We start from the raw sequence: 22,254 nt of genomic DNA, 5'->3' as shown, positions 1-22,254 counted from the left end.
GTATAAATGAAAGCATTTCTCTATGCAAAGACTTGTACGTGAATGTTTATGCAGCTTTATTTGTAATAGCCCCAAATTGGAAATACCCCAAGTGGCCATCAACAGGTAAATGGATAAACTGTGGTATAAATTATACTCAGCATTAGAAAAAGGAATGAAACATTTGTACATGATGCAACTCATAAGTATTATACTATGTGAATGAAGACAGACCCATCCCCCAAAAAAGAATACATATTGTATGATTTCATTTATAAAAATTCCAGAAAATGCAAGTGAATCCAGAGTGACAGAAAACAAATCAGTGGTTGCCAGGGGAGGAAGGGATGGGAGGGAAGGATTTAAAGAGGGACACGAGGCAATTTTCTAGGGTGATATTCATTATCTTGAAAGTGGTGAACTTTCACGGGTCTATGCATATGCCCATTGTACATTATTAAATTGTACATATGAAGTACATACAGTTTACTGTGCACCAGTTATAGCTTTAGTAATTTTCAGTATTCTGCTACTCTCTTTCAGGGGGTAAGGAGGAGTTGAGAAATGAGGCATCCTTAGAAGGGGATATGGGAGCAAGTGAGGATTTGGGTTTTTTATTAAGTTGGGATATACTACAGCATGTTTATATGCAGATGAGAGGAGAGGACAAATGGCTGCAAAAATAAAAGGAACTGACAGAGTCCTTGAGTAGGCAGGAAAGTCTGGGCTGGTATCTTGTGAGCAAGGGAGGCGGGAGGCGTGGGACTTGGAGAAGAGAAAAGCTCATCCACAGCAGAAGAGACGGAAAGTGGGTGGGGCTTGCTTAACGTGCCACACTGGCTCTTTGTTGGTAATGAGGATGATATCAACAATTACAACAATGAGGATAGTTAGTAGGCATTGTATTCATTAATAAAATTAATCAATCACACACATTCAGCAGGACTTGATTTTCTTTGTTGACCGTTTCAACTAGGACACCAATGAGTATCTTGTTCGTACAGGTTTCTAGGTCTCTCCAGCTAAGAAGGGATAATACCTACAACTCCAGGTCTCCTTTGAAGCAAGGCTCACTTGGTCTGAATTGGAGTTGTCAAGTGATAGGGATAATACTGTCATTCGAGTTTTTCAGTGTAGTGATAAACAAAACCCTCCGTTCTTTACGTCCTGTTCCCTTGTCAGTACCCTCACCATCATTCCCACCATTATCTGTGCAGCCAAAATAGCAGTAGCCATCATTTGTTGAGTGGTCCAGGCACGACTGTCTCACTGCATCTTCACAGCAGCCCTCTGGGGTAGATGGTACCACGAGTTAATAGTTGTGGAAAATGAGTCTTACAGAGGTTAGATTATTGCCCAAGGTGACATCTCAGAAGTATCAGAGCCAGAATTAAAACCCAAATTCCTGTGACTCCAGAATGATTGCTCTTAACAAAAATTATATGCTTATGAATGAGAAGTTTTACTAGCCAGAGTAGATTATATGCATGTTTCCTTCACGTTCTTATTCATTGCAAGGACCACCTTGTGACAATAATAAAGGAACTCAGAAGAATGAAAATAGTTCAGTTTCAACATCCTGTCGCAGTACTGTTTTCATTTTTCTCCATTTCCTTTCGATCCTTATCCATGTGTACATATTTTACATAGTTGTAGATGTAATTTTATATTCTGCTTTTACAGTTAATGTTATACCAGACATTTTCCTTGTTGTTATTTAGTCTTTAGTGAATGCATAATATCCCATTTAGTTAATGTGCCATGATTTAATTAACCAACCCCTGTAAAGAACAAAACTTGTTCTCAGTTTTTTACTTCTATAAACTATGCTACAGTGTAGTTTTTTCCCCCATCTTTGGTAATTTTTTTTATAGAATAAATTCTCAGGAGTGAGATTACCAAACAGAATTTGAATATGTTTATGGCTTTGGTATTGGAGAGTGAAATTTGGAACATTTGTACCTTGGATGATGGTGGATAAATTTCATAACTGGCGCAAACAGATGAACTAGTTTAGTTATTGTTCAGGAAGACCAAAATTGAAGACAAATGGAGAGTGACTGCTCCAAGGTACAGGGTTTCTTTTTGGAGTGATTAAATGTTCTGGAATTAGATTGTGGTAATGGTAGCACGGCTTTGTGAATATACTAAAAACTGAATTGTATGTATTCTTGAGAAGGGTGAATTTTTATGGTATGTGAGTTTCATCTCAATAAAACTGATATAAAAAATTAAAGACAGGAGTTCCTGCTGTGGCACAGTGGGTTAATGACCCAGCTGGTCTCTGTAGTATTGTCAGTTCGATCAATCCCCGGCCTGGTGCAGTGGGTTAAGGATCTGGTGTTGCCGCAGCTGTGGCATAGGTCACAGTTTCGGCTCGGATTCCATCACTGGCCCTGGAACTTCCATGTGCCTCGGGTGAAGGCAATAAAAGGAAAAAAAAAATTAAAGACAAAATTTCAGATATTCCAAGTCACAGTTTCAGCCTTCGCTAAATTGCTTTCAGAGTGTTCTATATTTATTCTTACATTTGGAAGCAGTGTTTCGCAGTGCCAAAGAGCACCAGACTGCCAGGGTTCAACTTGTGGCATCACCGCTTAGCAGCCCCATGACCCCTGGTGAGTGCTTTAAGTTTCGTCCTCCAGGAGCCCACGCCAAGACAGAGTTTGGGGTGCAGGATGTTAATGAAGGATCAGGGCTTCTGAAGGCAGGGCAGAAGCAGGACTGGGTGGAGGAAGGGAGGGAAATGAGATGCAGGTCTGACACAGCAGCCTGCTTTGCCCTAAAGTGGCCAGGCCTTTGTCACAGGGACCTTGCATAGAAGCTTGGTGTGTACTACCTATAAAGGGCAGAACCACAGGCCAGGGGTGCTCTGCACCTGCGGAGGACCCCGGGTTGCTGAGAGCAGAAGGCTGACTGCTCCGCTCCCCACAGCTGAGAGCCACGTGACCTGGCACCTAGGTGCAACCCCTCCCTGTCTGTCACAGAAAGTTGCTTCCACCTCTTTTGTCTCAATTTCCTCACCTGCAAAACTGAGATAATCAGTTGGGATTGTTAGAGATTTAAATGAGGTAACACATAGGGGACACTTAGAACAGTGCTTGTCATATAAGTGTTCAAAAAATACTACCTGTTATTGTTTTATTCTATCATTATTTATAATAAGGTAAACATATTATTAAATGTACTTTATAAATTTTATAAAACTAATAAATTATTAAATATAATATATAAATACTATATTAGTATTTGTTACTATCATTATTAATGAATAAGACAGTCAGTTTTGCCCAGACTATGCTAAAGAATTATAATGCAGCATTATACTGAAAGGCTCTGAAGTTTTTTTTATGTTTTTATTTATTTTTAAATTTTTTTGGTTGTGCTCATGGCATGCAGAAGTTCAGGCGCAAGGGGTCGAACCCATGCCACAGCGGTGACAACACTGGTTCCTTAACTACTGCCACCAGGGAACTCCTCTGAAGACTTTTTAAAAAGTAGACTTTATTTTTTGGAGTAGTTTTAGGTTCACAGTCAGTTGAGCAGAAAGCACAGAGAGTTCTGTCCCCTGTGTTCCTCTGCCCCCCAGCAAGCCTCCCCCAATATTCTGAAGACTTTTAACGAAGTGACATCTTTTTGAGATAGCTTGTGTATGTTTTAAGGCCAGAATGGGCAAGCCTCTCATACTACAAAGAATGAGTTGTATGATGTTGTGAAAGCCCCCCTGCCTAAGATTTCCCTGTGATCTGCCTCCTCCTGGCTGATATTTCTATCCCGTTCAGTCATTCTTGGTTATTAACACCTCCACGTGGTGAGGTGGGTGTCTTGGGTCCTTGTTCTGGCAATTAGCTGAGAGCAGAACCTCATGTCAAAGAAATGAATTTTGATAAACAGTTGAAGGCTAGGGGGAGCCCCCCCACCCCACCCCACCCCATGCAGGGGCTCAAGGGCTGTGAGCCTGGATGTTGCACACAGCAGAGCCTGTGGACTTTTGGGGAGGATGGCATGTGCTCATGGGTGCCTGGCTTGCAGACTGAGGGAGGGAGAGGGGGAGTCAGGAGTAGAAGACAGGTGCTCAGAAAGGGAGGAAGATGGTAAAGAGGAGCCTTTGCTTGGTCACAGGTTGACCAAATGCTAACCCTTGGGTATAGCTCTGCCACAGGAGGAAGGACAGCTTGGAGGTTTTACTTTTTGATTTTTGGAGTTAATTTCAATTTTATCCACATTGTATAGGAGAAAGTTTCTAAGAGTTGAAATAGCTTTACTTTAAAAAAAAAAAAATCATGATACCGGTGAAGAGACTATGAATTTTTAACACATATATAAATTCATGTAACCAGCAGTACAATCAAGATACAGAACAATTTTACCACCACACACAATCCCTGTGCTGTATCTTTGTAGTCACACTCACCTCTGGCAGCCACTGATCTGTTCCCCATCATTATAGTTTGAGACAGCTCTGCTTTGAATAATTTTGTCTTTTATCCTCATGGAGTTTGCAAAAATTGTGGGCCTTAGGGTCAGAGAGAAATGCTACCTCTTCCATTTCTAAGTATGTGATTTGGGGAGGTTAATAGACATGGAAAGAAAAGGGAATGCATTTATAAGGCCCTGACCAATAAGGATAAACCTGTCTTTGCCATCTTGGTAACTCAGCCTTGCTCATCAGATCACAGTAAAGTTCAAGGGCTGGTGGTGGTGGCGGTGGAGGATCTAGACTAAGGAGAAAATAGATGTGAAGGACTTAGAACAGTAGTGCTTGTCAATATAAAAAATGTTCAAAAAATACTAGATGTTATTATTTTTAAATTATTACTCTAATGAATAATACAGTCAGTTTTGCCCAGACTACGCTGAAGAGTTGTGACACAACATATATATGAACAAGGCTCTGAAGACTTTTAACATATAGACTTTATTTTTTAGAGCAGTACTAGGTTCACAGCAAAATGGAGGTAGTTACTTGCGGAAAGGAGATAACAGGTTTGTCAGATGATGAGATAGGCAAAAAGTAAGAGAGCCAGCGTAGGGTATATTTGAAGAAAGAATTTTGTTTGGGGGGGGCAGAGGTTGAGCTATGGAAAGAAAAAGATTGGATGTAGTTGAATGCTGTCATCAGTATGGCTTTGCGTGGATAAAGGCTAGATGAGGAGGATATTATAGACATTTTGTTGTGTATTATAAAGATGTTCTATAGCATTTTCAAAAGATGATCTAAAGATTTAAGTTGCTTTTAAATTATTTTGGGTATAATTTATTTATGTCGTCTCTTTTTGAGGCAGACCTTGAGGCAGCACAACAGTCTCTTTTATTTATTACAATTATTGTGATATGTGTACAGGTTTAATAAATATGATATATATATATATATATATATATATATACACACACAGATTTAATAAGTACAGTGCACCAGGCACTGTTGAAGTGGCCTTATCAATTTTATCTCATTTCATCCTGAAAACAACCCTAAGAGATAGGTATTGTTATCATTATTCCATTTTACGGAAGAGGAAACCAAGATGTAGAGAGGTTGAATAACCCACTCAGAGCTGTTAAATGGCTTTGAACGCAGGCCTTTTTAGTGGCAGAAATCAATCGTCTAACCATTATGCTATATTGCTGCCACTCAGCTTCAGATTTCTCATCTGTAAGATAGAGAGTGAGTCCTAACCCATAAAATCATTCTGAGGGTTAAATGAAATCATTATAAGCTCCCTGAACAGTTCATCCTTATTCTTCTTTGATTCCCATTGTCCATTACTGTGCCTTGCACATAGATTTCAATAAAAGCACTGCCATTTTATGACTAAGCATATTCCGCGCCAGCTCTAGGTTTTACACAAGACGTTTTTGAGTTATTAATCACTGTGCTAGCACTGGGGATAAAAGGATTAAAAAAAAAAAAAAAACCAGTCCTTGCCCTGAGAGCTCCAAAGTCCTGTGGGTTAAAAGTGCACAACGAGATGAGTCCTGTAGATTGTGGGTAAAGAGCAGTCAGAGCAAAAGTACAGATGCCTGGGCTGCCTGAAAGCTGTTTTAAAGGATAATTTGGGAGTTCCCATCGTGGCGCAGTGGAAACGAATCTGACTAGGAACCATGAGGTTGCAGGTTCGATCCCTGGCCTTGCTCAGTGGGTTAAGGATCTGGCATTGCCATGAGCTGTGGTGTAGATTGCAGATGTGGCTCGGATCCCATGTTGCTGTGGCTGTGGCATAGGCCAGCAGCTGTAGCTCTGATTAGATCCCTAGCTTGGGAATCTCCATATGCCAGGAGTGCAGCCCTAAAAAGACAAAAAAAAAAAAAAAAAAAAAAAAAAAGGATAATTTGGAGTTCTGGGTGTAGGTGAGTAGAAAAAGGTGGGCCTAGGAAAGCAAGACACTGTTTGGAGAGTGGAAAACCAGTGGAATCTGGGGATTGGTGGTGCTGAAGCATAAAATGCTGGGCAAGAAAAAGTGGCAAGAAATGAGATTTGACAGAGAAGCACCCCTGTGTCGTGTGGAAAAACTTGAACTCCATCTTGTCAGCCAATATTTCTAAAACATTCCCCCCACCCCCACTCTCTTTTAAAATTTTTGCAGTGTCCACGTTGTCCCTGTAGTAGTATTTTTTTAATATTAAACTCAGCTAATTTTTACTTAATCTTGGCCTAAGCAATAATACCCCTGAAATCACGATTTTGTTATCCTAGTTTTATTTTTCTAATGCACTTTACAATAAATGCATTACAGTTAAAAATTTAGAAAATATTTATTCATTGATCACTTAAAATCATCTCAGGTACACCACTGAGGGAATGTGTATCATGCCTGTTCATGTCAGCAGTGGGGAGTCTTGCAGGGTCTTCAGCAGTGGAATGATTCAATTAGATTTACTTTCTTTAAAGAAAAATAGAAATTTAAAAAAATTTACATAGGAGAAGAATGAGCAAATAGGCACTTCTCTATAAAATGATCTCTTTAAGATTTAGGGTTTATGGAAGTTTCCTTGTGGCATTGCGGGTTGGGGATAGGACATCACTGCAGCTGTGGTGAGGGCTATGCCTGTGGTGCAAGTTTGATATCAGGCCTGGAAACTTGCACATGCCTTGGGTGTAGCCAAAAAAAAAAAAAAAAAAAAAAAAAAAAAATTTAGGGTTCTTTTTTTGTCCTGTTCTTTGGATCCCAGACAAAAACTAATTTGGCAGCTTAAGGCACAATCCTTCTTTTAAGAAGGTCCAAATGAAGCATTTGTTTATTTTTTTAACCAAATACAAAGCACTGTGGAAAAACCATTTTGCACATCAGTATGACTCTGTGATCCTATTGTTGTTTATTTTTTTATGAGTTTTCTTCTTTTCCTCTTACTTTTATTCAATTTTATTTTATACACATGCTTCCAAAGTAAAATCTACAACACAAAGTATTTTCAGAGAAATCTAGTTTTTATCCTTCACCTCTACCTGGTTCCCTCGACTCATTCTATAGGGAACTATTTTGTTCATTTTTCTGTGGTTTATCCTTCCATTTAAAAACATATGTAAGATTTATCTCCACCTTGTCTTACTCGTACTGTATTCTGGTTAACACTCCGTAGCAATACATAGAGACATTTTTCTTTTAGAGTGTGATTTTGAGGAGAAAAGAGTGGATACAGAAATTCAAAGTAAATTTTTTGATTACATGAAATTATAAATCAAACATAAAGATATCTAGAAAAAACTTCAAATATTGAATATTAATCAATGCCCTTCTAAATAACCCATGGTTAAAGAAGAAATTATAAGGAAAATTAGAAAATATAATTTGAATAAAACTGATGACACACATATCAAATTTCTAGGATACAGCTAGAGCAGGGCTTACAGGGAAATTTATAGCATTAAAATCTTATATTAGAAAGAAAGAAAGCTCTCGAATTATTAACCTAAGCTTTCATCTTAAGAAAGCTAAAAAACAGGAACAAATTAAACCCAAACAAGCAGAAAGAAACAAATGGGCAATATTATGAATGAAAGAGGGCCATCACTATAGATTCTACAGATATAAAAATGATAATATGGAAATATTTTGGTAAACTTGATGCCAATAAGTTTGATAGCTTAGAAATAGCTATTTCTCAAAAAACACAAACGACTAAAGCCCACTCAAGAACAGACAACCTTGGAGTTCCCGTCGTGGCTCAGTGGTTAACAAATCTGACTAGGAACCATGAGGTTGCGGGTTCAATCCCTGGCCTCACTCAGTGGGTTAAGGATCCGGCATTGCCATGAGCTGTGGTGTAGGTCGCAGACGCGGCTTGGATCTGATGTTGCCATGGCGGTGGTGTAGGCTGGCAGCTGCAGCTCAGATTCGACTCCTAGCCTGGGAAATTCCATATGCCACAGGTGTGGCTGTTTAAAAAAAAAAAATAGAGTAAAGGTAAAAAAGAAATGAGAAAAAAAAAAAAAAAAGATTGAAGGCAGAGAAACCAGTAAGAAGACAGAAGAAGGAATAAGGCTTAAAGTAGGGCGATGATTGTTGAATTAGAGGCATAGGGGCCAAGAACTCTGGTCTTTAGCATCAGACAAACTGGGTTTTGCCATATACTAGTTTTGTGATTTTAAACAAGTTACTTAACCTCTGTAGTCCTGTTTGTTCACCTATAAAATGGAGATGATAGTAGTACCCATCTGTGAATCCTTAGTACAATGTCTATAGAAGAGATCACTATTGTATTGTTTCAAGTAGTGTTTAAAAGGTGTAAGTGATGGGATGTGGTGACTGATCAGTTCTTGGAAGTAAGGGAGTGGGAGGGGGTAAGGGTGATTCACAAGTTTGGATTTGGGTGATTGACTGCCACCAGCCTACATATGGTATCGGAGGGAAGACAATGAGTTCAGGTTTAAACATTATGAGACTAAAGAACTGCTGGGACAGACACCTCAGTGAGCCTTCCACTGAGAGTGGCAGACAGATGTCCAGAGCTCAAAGTAAAAGGTGATAGCCTCTATTCATCTAATTTTTTTTTTTTTTTTTTTTAGTCTTTTTAGTACCTCACCCGCAGCACATGGAATCTTCCAGGCTGGGGGTTGAATTGGAACTGCAGCTGCCGGCCTACATCACAGCTACAGAGACGCCAGATCCAAGCTGCATCTGTGACTTACACCACAGCTCATGGCAACACCAGATCCTTAACCCACTGAGTGAGGCCAGGGATTGAACCCTCATCCTCATGGATACTATTTGGCTTCATTACTGCTGAGCCACAATGTGAATTTCCTGGTCTAACTTTTAAAACAAAGAAATAGGAAAAAAAAATCACAATGTAGAAAATGAGTTGTATTTTTATTTCAGGCTCACGTTGAATATAAATCTCTGGGATTCCTGCTGATAGTCCAGTGGTTAATTTTACTGCGTCGATATCCAAGCCAACTATTGTTATGATAATCCCCTATGTCTTAGAGCTTGAAACAGGGTAAGTACTCAACAAATATTTGCTAAATGAATCTGTTGAATATTTCCTCTTCGCCAAGTTTTAGAAGCTTTTTGATTCCTTGGACTCTGACTGAATATAAGTGGGCTTCGGAGTCAAACTCAGAAATGGCTGCATAACGGAAGACCCCTTTAAGTTCATGGTGTCTGATGGAAGGATGAGAGGGGTTGGTGCTGTTTGCTTCCTGGTTTCAGTGACTTTGCACCAAACTGATGTTTTTGCTTGTTTGGGGTTTTTTGTTTGTTTGTTTGTTTGTTCTTGGTCTTCCAAAATTTTTTCTCTTAAATCCTGCTGCACTTCTCTCTTGTGCATTTGTTGCATTTTAAAAAAATTGTGTTAGCAATTGGAGTCATGCAGGAAAGACCTGACCCTTCTCTGAATTTTTTTTTAACTTTTTTTTGGTGCCTTTGGCGACAGGGCCAGAAAGTGTCACGGGGGGAATAGCTTTGAGCATCACTCCTTTATGGCAGAAAATCATCTTAGCTCTATTGTTACCAGCTCAATCCAGTTTGGGCACCACAGTATTATGTTCCTAATCATGCAGGAGCCTGTGAATTCAATTAAAATCTGGTGTGACTTCCTGAAACCACCAGTTAGTATGACTGCATTCCTTTAACTCAATTGGGCAGGATGGCACATGTCCTAAAACTTGCCAGAGTCTCTTATTAGCATCTATTTCTTACTACCCAGAGTTCAAGAAACTCTCTGGTGGTTATTTTTTCTGCAGCCCCTCGACTCCCCCTGTGTGTGTGTGTTTTTTTTTTTTTTTTTCAGCATCCTGGGTATGGAGCAGGTTTGGGTTTGAATGTCACGGTTTTGAGCAAATTTGAAAATAAGTGGGTTTGTAGGAGTCAGAGTGAGAAGGGTAGCTGGTCGCATAAGAGGAGTGAGAAGTTAACGGACTGTGGGAGGGATGAGTCACAGCTGCTTGGAGCTCCAGAAACAGCTCAGCCCAGCCAGCTGCAGGCACTTGCCTCAGCCTTTCAGCAAGTGACTCTCCCGACCCCCAAATGGCTGGGATAGGAATGAGTCGGAGGTCCTGAGGAGGAAACTCCATGTTTGCAAACTGTACCAAGATCTCAGTTCCCCTCAGGGGCAGTCTTTGAAAGCTGGTCATCAGCCTGGGCTCACAGGAGTGACCTGAAGGAGGGCACTGCCCAGGTGACAGAGGCTGGAATCCACACAATCTCGCTTTTCTTTTCTTTGCATAGATTTAAGCTGAAGGATCTGCTGCTATTGCTGTATTCAAAACTAGGACATCCCTAATGCTTCATCATTTTTCTCAGTTCTGACAAAAAGCTCACATGTACATTTATGCACCACACCCTTATAAGTGTTGGGGAGGGAAAAGCTGGTAATAAAAACAAGGGTTAAAAAAAAAAAAAAAAGCATCACAGTATTGTAGTTGGGTTTCATCTGTGCTGCCCTCCAAGTAATGATCTGATAGGAAAGACCCTCAGAGACGTCAGAGCTGTGGAGAGAAGGAAAGGCATGTAGCTCCAGGTTGGATCGACCATTGGGCCAGCCTATTCATCAGGAGTTGTCACCAGAGACCTCTGGATCACGTGGCTGTGACCCATGACTCCGGAGAGGCTGTGAGGTCAGGTAGAGTGCAGGGAGAAGGGGGCGGGATGTTCCCTTTCCCCTCTGCTCTGCCCTCCTTCTCTCCCAGGTAGTCTTACAGTATCTCAGAGGACCCCCAGTTGTCATTCCCTTCATGGTTGAAGGACCCTACTGCAAAAGGCCCTTCAGCTTGTGGACAAAGGCCGTAAGGCTAATACACTCTGCCAACACCTCTGGGTCACCGCCCTGAGTTAAGACCTTTACTCTTAGGGTCCTGGTGTCCAAGTCTTCAGGCTCCAACAGCACCGCATCCCTAAGCTGCTCAGCACTAAGGGAATTAACTTGTGGATCCATTATGTACACTGCTTTTTGGCTAGGCACTCACTCCTTGGACTGTTAGATAACAGCTCTGGAAAATCCACAGACTTTTCTCTCATTTTGCCTGGAGGGAATGAGGGCTTTGCACCCCCCGCCGCACGCAGGTGTTTCCTTCTTCAGAAAGAGAGTCGAAGGCTGCTCCAAACAGAGAGCTCTGTCATCTCAAGAACAGCTCGCTTTAGAGCAGCTCAGCTAACTTGCTGTCCCTTTCTTCTCGCATTCAACACTGACTCTGTAGGTCTAGAGCTTAATTGGAGAAATATTTTAAATTCCACTGATAGGTGGCCCTTCTCTGATTCTTGCAAGCGGAAAATATTTTGCTTTGGTCTGAAGCAGCTCCAGGGACAATGTACAGCATTCAACCTCTTGCACTGAGCGGTCAAACAGCTGCAGGTTATTACAGAAGCTGGAGAACATTCTGTATTTAAAATGAAATCTCTACACCTGACAGCAGCTGCAAAAGCATCTATGCAGAAGGGAAAAATGGTTCCCATGAACAAGGGCCTTTGAAATGTTACACACCAGGACAAAGCCCTCCTGCTGGAAGGCAGGGTAAATTTGTCTGCATCCCACAGTCATTCCATGTGTAATCTCTAATTAAATTTACTTATTTGGGTCTCCAAATTTTTTTTCTCCAAGCCAGCACAAGGGTTTGGTTGCCATCCACCTACTCTTGCTTTTGAAAAGGCCGGTCATGTGATGAACCATAACTACTAATGAAGATTCTCATTAAATAAAATAATATATATTTAGAATATTCAGACCTGCTGAACTTTCCTACATTAGCATGGTTAGAAGGATAAAAAGGCATAAGAATTCCAGATAGGGCTTTAATCCTAAAGCATAGAAAAAAACAAATTAACTATATCCCCAGGGCACTCAAGGGCACGTTTCTCTTGCCTGGCTAAAACGAAATCTTGGTCCCTAAGAATCACACCTGACATTTCTCTTGATTTAATTAGATGCAAAGAGGGAACAAAGCCACATTTAAATGAATGAACATGAATGCCTAATTATTTTTGTTGCAAATTATCTGCATGTTTTCCTTCCCTTTGCATGGCTTGCCGAGCCTTTTACAAAGTGTTCCTATCTACATTGTCTTATTCGAATTTCTCAGCAATCTTGTGAAGAAAACAGGTGACAAAGTGACTATCATCACTTTGCAGGTGGAGAAACAAGCTCCAAGAGGTCTCAGGCAGTGACGCTCTGCACCACGAGTAAGGATTTAATCTCTGCTGCTTTCCAGAAGGCACTGAGGCTGTTTTGTCAGTATAGCCAATGCTTGTGTGTGTGAGTGCCTTGGTGTAAGTATGGAGGCAAAAGGGAGCTGGAAGTTTACCGAAAAAAGTGGAAAATGGACGAAAAAAGGGTGAGAATACCTAGAGAAGTTAGGCAAAAGTGTGATTCTGTGCAGCAAAATCGGCCCATGTGCCATAGGATGACAGTATGAAATGAACAGCTATAAAATGTGCTACAGAGTTCCCACTGTAGTGCAGTGAGTTAAGAATCTGACTGCAGTGGCTCGGGTTGCTGCAGAGGGGCGGGTTTGTTCCCGGCCGGGCTCAGTGGATTAAGGGATCCAGCGTTTCTGCAACTGTGGTGATAGATGCAACTGCGGCTCGGATTCAGTCTCTGGCCTGGAAACGTCCATATGCTGTGGGTGCAGCCATAAAAATATATATGTATGCTACACTTCATGATTTCTCAAAAGATGGTCAATGAAAATTCTTTGGTTGGCATCCTAGCCACCACTAAGCATTACTTTTAGCATATATTGTAGTCAGTACACGGAGTAACAATAAGTCACAACTTTGAGATAAAGTTAACCTCTAGGACTAATGAGGAAGCACTAAAAGATAATGAGTGAAGTCAGTAAATTATTGACTAGGGAGATAAAGATGCCCTAATTTAATCAATGCATTACATCAGGACATCTGTATTAACTTATCTGAGGCTGACCATAATAGGTGTTATTAACCTGGAGGAATAGGAATCAATTATATTTGTGCTTTATCTAGGGAAGGATGACTGTTAATAGGAGGGGAGGGCAGAATACCACCCTCACAAGCAAGGAGTTAGCAGGAATTTGGTAAGGTTGGGGGTGGAGGAGGAGGTAACTGGCAGTCAGTGAAGTCCCTATTATGGGCCAGGATGCTTCATCAGGTGTTATGGCACCTGGGAATCCCTGTGCCCTGATTTCATGCACTTCAAGCAGCCTCTAAGGGACCTGGAAAACTGGAAGGGGCTATTGAGATTGGAGTAAATGTCTTTGGAAGGATCTAACCCCCTTATAAATTAATAAACTACCTTCTGGTTTAGATTTCAGGTCTTTAAGGATAGCTGGAGTGAGTCTGTCTCCTATGATGCAACCAATTCTAAGGGTCCTGGGTCAGCCAAGCAGAACCCCGATCTTTAAATGTGATGAGCATGCCAAGGCTCTTTGTCCATTTTGACTGTCTCCAGTGGACAGCCAGGCTTCTTGGATCACAGCTCTGCTGATCTCCCATAGTGGAAGACGGACAGGGGACATGGTGCTTTTTTCTTGTATTTAAATGAATCATTTCTTGTGGCATGCAGGGTAGTAGCCTGGTTCAAGGGCAGATGCAGCCCCACACTGGGACTGGAGAGAATAGGGGTTCTTGTCTTGGTGTCACCTCTAGCCACATTTTTGATATTTCAAACTAGTTAACCTCAGCCTAGGTTTCCTCATCTATACAGAGAAGGCATTCCACTATAAGCTCCTTATAATTTGCCCAAGGTCACCAAGCTGATTGCTACCGTCTGGACCTCTACTCCATTACTCTTCTCCTACTTTACTTCTCTCTGTAAATTTGGGAGCAGAGTGTGGGTTGGTGGGAGCAGGAGAGTCTCCAGGGAGTAGTGAGATAGCTTAAAGTGGATTTCCCTTCTTAACTGGTTGGAATCAAGGTAGATTACGCACAGACTTTTGTTACCTACATGAAGGCCTCATAAATCAAGAACCATTTCAGTAGTTCCTGTTGTGGCTTCGTGGGTTAAGAACCTGGCTAGTATCCCTGAAGACTCTGGCGGGTTTGATCTCTGGCCTTGCTCAGTGGGTTAAGGATCCAGTGTTGCCATGAGCTGCAGTGTTGGTTCAGACGCAGCTAAGATCTGGCATTGCTATGTCTGTGGTGTAGGCCTGCAGCTGCAGCTGCAATTCGACCCCTAGCCTGGGAACCTCCATATGCTGCAGGTGTGGCCCTAAAAAAAGAAGAAAAGAGAACCTAAGTAATATTACCATTTCTCTTAAACAGAGTATAACACTGTAAAGAGAGGATAGGACTTTAGGATCAAATAAACATGAGTTCTAATCTGTTTTTCACTTATTAGCTGAGTGGCCCTCAGCTACTACTCACTTAACTCTTCTGAGTTTGCTGGAACTTCCACATGCTGCAGTTGCAGATGTAAAAAGAACCATTTTAACGACACCTCAGTCTCTGAACCCCCTTCATCTCCCTGGACACATATGGAGAATGATAATGATAGAAAATTATACTTGCCTACTACAGGCTGGGTAAATGTGAGGAGCTACCCATGGCCACCCCAAGGGATGAGGGACCCACTATGTTGGCCCCACCTGTAACCCTTTTGCCCAAATACACTAACTGGCATGCTGTGCAACAAGCCCTCTCAGACCAGGGTCTACTAGGAATTAAAACTAGGTTAAGGGAGTTCCCATCGTGGCTCAGTGGGTTAATGATCCGGCGTTGCCAGGAGTTGTGGTGTAGGTTGCAGACACGGCTCGGATCCCGCGTTGCTGTGGCTCTGGCGTAGGCCGGTGGCTACAGCTCCGATTCGACCCCTAGCCTGGGAACGTCCATATGCCTCGGGAGCGGCCCAGGAAATAGCAAAAAGACAAAAAAAACCAACAACAACAACAACAACAACAAAAACTAGGTTAAGTTATCTCCTCTTCTTGGGATCTAATTCTGACTGTTAGAATAATTTTTTCTCACCCAGAACTAGAGATGAGGGTCCTGGCCTCCCTTTGTCCTCTGTTACACGGTGATCATTTATTGTACAAAGCACTGCAGGTAGGAAAGAACTTGCTTCCTTGGTTTGGTGTCTCTCCGTAAAGGGAGGACACATTCTGTGGACAGTATTGCTTATTTTGTTGTTGCTTATTTCTACATTTATCAGGCCTATTGTCTTCTTTCAGTATGATTTATTTAATGGCATAGTATGCTTTGTTCCTTTATGATTAATGTCCTAACAGATGGTCTAGAAGCCAACTTCCATCCTTCAATATGTTCTATCAATCTCTTGTATGTACCATGGAAAACAGAGTCATCCTTATAAAGTCTTTTCCAATAATATACTCAAAATTTTAGGTCCCACCTCCAAATCTCATCATTTTGCATTGTTTATAGATAATAACTTACTTGAATGCTACTGTTCTAACAGCAAAGATGTAAGATCAGTATAAATCAGTCTAGTTAGTATATTTTTTCTTGTTTACTTTTTAAATGAAGTATGGATTATGCACAGTAAAGGGCTAGTCCATTTTTGCACAGCCCCTTGGCTCATGCCCACTCAAGTGCATGCCCTCGGCATGTATCTTTGTATCCTTCTCAAGCATTGGGGTCTGGACTTGATTTTCCTTCTCCTCATTTTCTGTTTCTCATTTCAGGATCTTTATCTCTTCCTCCCCTATTTCTCTGACCCCATATCTATTTTATTTTTCATTTTTTTCCCATCTCCTTTTAATTTCCTCTTTTTCTTTTCTTCGTTCTCTCCCTTCTATTATTTATTCTTTCTCTGTAACATTTATTTAGGTTTCCATAATGCAATACTTCAATTACAATAATTACTCTCATTACTCTTGCCCATGTTCACGAGGCATTACAAAGCTCCTGCTCTATTGAGGTTTATTATTCCCACCTCATGGAAGGCCCTCCTTCCTACTTTACTGGTTCCACATTTGATGGGTGAGGTTACTGGGGGTGGATCTTAGCAACAATTCCTAGTGTCAGTGTCTGGGGTCTGGGCTTCCCTGGGCAATGAGGAAGTCAGTGGTCTTACTAAAGGCCAAGGTGAGAAGGGCAAACCACAGTATGACAACAACAGGGTGTAGAAACTTTAGCAACCAAGAGGTAGGGCTGGTTGTTCGAAGTAGGAAGTAGGAAGATAGATCTGGAAAAAGTCTGAGAGTTGATGACAAGACACAAAAGCAGCTGTTTTTTATCATCCTTGCTCTAGTTTCCTATTGCTCTTTAACAAACCACCCCAACTTCAGTAACATAAAACAGCAAAAATCATTCATTCTTATTATCTCTCACACTTGTGGGGTTGATTTGGTGCCGGCAGGGAATTCTTGGTTGGGGTTTCTTATGTGGATGCAGCCAGGTGGGAACTGGGGCTGGAATCTGGGGTTAGCACTGGCTGTTAGCTGGGACTTTAGCTGTAGGTGTCTGTCAGAACACTTACTTGTGACTTCTGCATGGTCTGGGATTTTGGACAGCATGGAAGCTGGGCTCCAAAAGCAAGTACCCAGAGAAAAATCCAGGAGAAAACTGCATTACTTTTTATGATCTATTCTTGGAAGTCACATAGTATCACTTCTGCTATACCCTGTTGATTGAGGTAGTCACAAAGGTCCACCCAGTTTCAAGGGGAAGAGACATAGACACCACATCTTTTTGTTGTTGTTGTCCTTTTTGTCTTTTGTCTTTTTAGGGCCACACCATGGTATATGGATGGAGGGTGCCAGGCTAGGGGTCGAATTGGAGCTACAGCTGTTGGCCTTACGCCATAGTCACAGCAACTCGGGATCCAAGCCACATCTGTGACCTGTACCACAGTCCACAGCAATGCCGGATCCTTAACCCACTGAGCAAGGCCAGGGATCGCACCCATAACCTCATGGTTCCTAGTCGGATTCATTAACCACTGAGCCACGACAGGAACTCCTAGACTCCACCTCTTGATGGGAGATGGCAAGATCATGTTGTTAAAAGAGAGTGTGGGATGGGAGATACTGTTATGGCCATTTTTGGGTGATACAGTCTGCCACAGTCTGCCCTCTGCCACCCACTTCTGCACGCAAGCTACTCTTATCCCTTCCCCAATACCCCTGAATTTCAATGTTTTGTGGCATCAAGACAGGTTGGGAGGAGCAAAAACAGAGGAATTCTCTCATGACTCCTTCTGTCCTTTCCTTTGATCAGAGTTTCTCTTGGACTTTTTTCTGACTGTACAACTTGAGTAATTCTGAGTCCCAGATTGTCCTGCAACTATGCCAAGAGATGTGGAAGGAAAAAAATCCAAGACACTCACCATCTTATTGGATTTTCTTGGAGTTTTGACTTTCCTCCCCAATCTACCCACTATTATTTCTTTTCCGAGTCTTCATTAGTTGCCTTATGTATTCTGTCTAGGGTTTTTAGGTTGAATCAGTGGGAGACAGACCATGGAATCTGCTCACTCCATCTTGACCAGAACCAGATCTAGAAGCCATTTCTTAATTTTAGATTTGTCATCTGGGAATGAAAAACCATTTCAAACTCAGCAAGACCTTTCACCTTTATATTTAATTATTTATTCATTAGCTTATCTTTATACTCTCTTGTTTTATTGCAAGAGCTGGAAGAGGCCAGGTGGCACTGGCAACACTGTTCTTAGACATTTCCTTGGTGAGGTCACACAGTTCATCCGTATGGTTTCTATTTTCCAAGTTACCTCAAGTGTCAGTGTTGCTAAACTTCCCACCACTATATAAAAATGTCTACTTTTCCCCAGACTCCAACAATATTTTCCCTATGTTTATTTGAGCCTTCACTGACAGACGTTCAAGGTCAGTCCCAAAGTCAGTGCAAATGCTCTAGGTTTTTATTATATCAGTCTGCTTCCAAAATGTGTATCAGCATAGTTTGATCAGAGGAGCAAAACCACTTTGATGGAAACAAGGAATGTATTGGAGGGGGTTAGAACATATGCGATTATGGGAGCCAGTTATGCAGTCCGTGTAGTCTGTCTGTACTAAGTCAAGACTTGGGCCTGAAATCAGCAGGATGGACCAGTTCATGAGGGGAAGATTGATGTGAGGTGGAGACGTGAAGCCAGCAGGCACAAACTGGAAGCTGTGTGGATGGATGTACTAGAACCCCTGCTTGCTGCCTTGGCCTCTCGTGCTTCCAGTCCTCCAACTTCGATGATGAAGCTGACCTAGAGAAGAGCTGGTGCACTTTGCTGTGGAGTTTCATCCAAACCTAATAAGCATTCAGAGAAGCTGAAGAAGCAGTTGAAGCTGGAGGCTGAGCTGCAGCCCTGCAATGTCAGGTCAGCCAGCAGAGGCACTGTTTTGTGTGTGAGCTACCACAGTGCCAGGCCCTACATCAACCTTCTAACTTCTGTAAACATGGCCACCAGGTCACTTCCGTCTTCCAAATGTTGCCTAGGTTTTCTGGGATGCACAGTTCCAGCTTAGCTGCACTGACATCACACAAAACCACCAGCCAGCATAATAAGGAGCATAGCTGGGCAATGCATAGAAAGCATTTGTCTATCTGTAATGGCAGAGTCTGGCCATCTGAGGATGTGTGTGCAACAGGTGCACAGAACTCATGCAAAGGTAAGGGAAGTTAGTGTTTATAAATCAGTGATACTAGGTGACTAATAAAAATGGATCAACTCCAGAATAAATTTTTTTTGGCTTTTTAGGGCTGTACCAGCAGCATATGGAGGTTCCCAGGCCAGGGGTCAAATCAGAGCTATAGCCACTGGCCTACATCACATCACAGCAATGCCAGATGTGAGCCGCATCTGCAACCTACACCACAGATCACAGCAACGCCAGATCCTTAACTCACTGAGTGAGGCCAGGGATCAAACCTGCATTCTCATGGATGCTAGCCAGATTCCTTTCCGCTGAGCCACGATGGGAACTCCTAGGATAAATTTTAATAAAACTATTAAAATGATTATTAATACTATCCCAGAATATGCCAAACTAATCACTAACATGCTAATAGGTTTTCTGCATGAGTTTAGCAGGGCAGCCACAACAAAGTACCACAGACTATGTGGCTGAAATCACAGAAATGTATTTTCTCACAGTGCTGAGGCTGGGAGTCTGAAATTAAGGGGCTAACGAGGCCTCTCTCCTTGGCTTGCAGATGGCCACCTTCTTGCTGTGTGTTCAGATGTTTATCTCTCTGTGTGTACATGGGTTGCTGTCTATGTGCCCTAATCTCTTCTTATAAAGATATTAGTCACTGAGAGTTCCCTTGAAGGGAGTGGGTTAAGGATCCAGTGTTGTTACTGCAGTGGCCCAGGTTGCTGCTCTGCCACAGATTTGATCCCTGACTTCCACACGCTGTGGGCGTGGCCCAAAAAAAAGACACCGTGAGGAGTTCCCGTCGTGGCGCAGTGGTTAACGAATCTGACTAGGAACCATGAGGCTGCGGGTTCAGTCCCTGCCCTTCTCAGTGGGTTAACGATCCGGCGTTGCCGTGAGCTGTGGTGTAGGTTGCAGACGCGGCTCGGATCCCGCGTTGCTGTGGCTCTGGCGTAGGCTGGTGGCTGCAGCTCCGATTCAACCCCTAGCCTGGGAACCTCCATATGCCGCGGGAGCGGCCCAAGAAATAGCAACAACAACAAGAACAACAACAAAAAGACAAAAGACAAAAAAAAAAAAAAAAAAAAGACACCGTGAGTCATTGGATTAGAGCCCACTCTGATTACTCTAACTTAATTGCCTCTTTAAAGGCCCTATCTCCAAACATAGTCACATTCTGAGGTCCTATGGTTTTGGACTTCAACATCTGAATTTGGAGGGGAACACAATTTAGCCCATAACATTTTCTGTAATACAATAAAGTTCTTTTTTGTTTTTTGTCTTTTTGCCTTTTCTAGGGCTGCTCCCACGGCCATATGGAGGTTCCCAGGCTAGGGGTCTAATCAGAGCTATAGCTGCCAGCCTTCACTAGAGCCACAGCAACTCGGGATCCGAGCGGCATCTGTGACCTACACCACAGCTCACGGCAACGCTGGATCCTTAATCCACTGAGCAAGGCCAGGGATCGAACCCGCAACTTCATGGTTCCTAGTCGGATTCGTTAACCACTGCACCACAACGGGAACTCCTGTAATACAATAAAGTTTGAGAAATGCTACATGCTCTCTGTTTTCTTCTTGGAAATTCACACTGTCCACTTGTATATGAAAGATTACACAAAGTCTTAAAAAATATCCAGGATTCATCTTTCGCAAACCCTACCGTTTTGTACATTCTTTACTGATAATCCTAAACTGTCCTCATCTCTCATACATTGGCCAGTAATACTGAATGATTGTGTGGTGATCTTGTCTGCCAGCTGATGCTGGCAGTCAGGCAGCGGAGATGCATGTGAGGTGGAATAAAGCAAGTACAAACTAGGCCTCAGGTCTGATTCTCATCAGAACCTGTGCTGGTCTCTTGCCTCCTCCAAGCCTCAAATTTTATAAAGACGCTTGGTGGGTTGCTATAGAGATCTATGCTGAGAGATCGATTTGTAAGTGGGCAAGGGGGCTGGCCCTTGCCACATGGGATCCACTTGTACCAAGGGGATCTTCCAGATTGCTAGGGGCCTGGACTTTTCCTTGCTCACCTGTAGCTGCTGGCCAGGATGGGTGGCATTTCACCAGGCCTAGTTTCTGCTCACTTCTTGGTTTTCTTGTTTTTGCAGGTAAGGAAAAGAGCAGAGCTGTGGACAGCACTGGGGTGGGACAGGCAGCTTGGCAAGGATCCATCCAGGAAGGGGAGGACAGGTCTGAGTGGGTGGGGAGGGGTGAGAAAGGTTACCGACCTTGCACGTCAGCTAGTTCTGCAGTGGCTGTGGAAGAAAGAGCCCCCTGCCTCACCCAGTTCCAGGTAGCCCAGTCTGCCATCTAGGCCTTTCCTGGCATGTGGCCTGCTTTCTGCTCCCTGTCCTTACCTTTCCAACCTAATGCTCAGTTCAGCTAGTGTTCTTTCCTTGGGCCCTGCATCCCATTCTGAACGATTCCTATGACTCTGGGTGCCTTGCACAAATTACCTGAGTCAGACCCCAGACTCACTCCAAATAAGGACCCTCCCTGCTACCTTGGCATCTGCGGAAACATCTTGGTTCTTTCTGTTCCTCTGGTATTCATCGTGAATCATCTCCAGGTACCCCACATAGAATCTGCCAGCTTCTAATATCAGCTAAGCCTTCACACTGCTATCTTTGCAGTCCGGTAAAGGCACGCGTTTTTTTTTTTGTTTGTTTGTTTGTTTGTTTGTTTTTTAATTTCTTATGGGCACAACTGCAGCATATGGAAGTTCCCAGGCCAAGGATTGAATCCGAGCCACAGCTGCCACCTACACCACAGCTATGGTAACACCAGATCCTTTAACCCACTGCACAGGGCCAAGGATCAAACCTGCGCCTCCAAAGCAACCCAAGCCACTGCAGTTGGATTCTTAACCCACTGCACCACGGTGGGAACTCCAAGACACATGACTTTAATGTCAAGTGTGTCTCAGTAGTGACTGACCTGGCAGCTTAGCACAGTGACAAGAGCTTCCTTTTGAGCAGGATTAGTGCAAAGTGCTCTCCGTGCATCATCTCTACTCCACGCAACGGCCTGGGCAGTAGAGCATGTTGTCCCAATTTTATAGAGAAAATAAGTTCCCAGGGAGCAGTTTCTCATGGCGGCGAGAGCCCTCACACAGGCCTTACAAATAAATGAGCTTATGTTAGAACAGCCTTGGTCCAGCATTGTCCTCACTCTCTGTGGATTTACTTCATTTCCTTCTAAATCCCAATTCAACCCGGCCTCCCAGTAGCCTCTGTCAGAAGGCTCCCCTTGAAATTAATACACTCAGTTACACAAAAAATCATTCCTACCCTGAACCCC

General features: G+C 42.6%; 1 protein-coding gene across 5 annotated transcripts in view; it reads left to right on the top strand.

Moving 5' to 3' along the window:
* IRF2 (interferon regulatory factor 2) overlaps positions 1-22,254 on the top strand; it is a 145,969-nt gene that overhangs the window by 12,639 nt on the left and 111,076 nt on the right. For 2 of the 5 annotated variants that reach the window (XM_021075623.2, XM_085001030.1), the window contains exons 2-4: positions 9,297-9,417; positions 12,543-12,593; positions 21,063-21,144. The gene's annotated coding sequence lies outside the window, so the exon portion shown is untranslated. Of the gene's footprint in view, positions 1-9,296; positions 9,418-12,542; positions 12,594-18,406; positions 18,676-21,062; positions 21,145-22,254 lie in introns of all 5 variants that reach the window. The other 3 variants (XM_085001031.1, XM_021075622.2, XM_085001032.1) reach the window with 3 other exon arrangements.

The sequence above is a fragment of the Sus scrofa genome, chromosome 15 (assembly GCF_054392235.1).
Source record: "Sus scrofa isolate SSC_HxYL_T2T_F1_AM1 chromosome 15, Sscrofa_HxYL_maternal_Yorkshire_Landrace_v2.0, whole genome shotgun sequence".
Lineage (NCBI taxonomy): Eukaryota > Metazoa > Chordata > Mammalia > Artiodactyla > Suidae > Sus > Sus scrofa.
The sequence above is the reverse complement of the archived record's forward strand: the minus strand, read 5'-3'. Positions and strand labels throughout refer to the sequence as shown.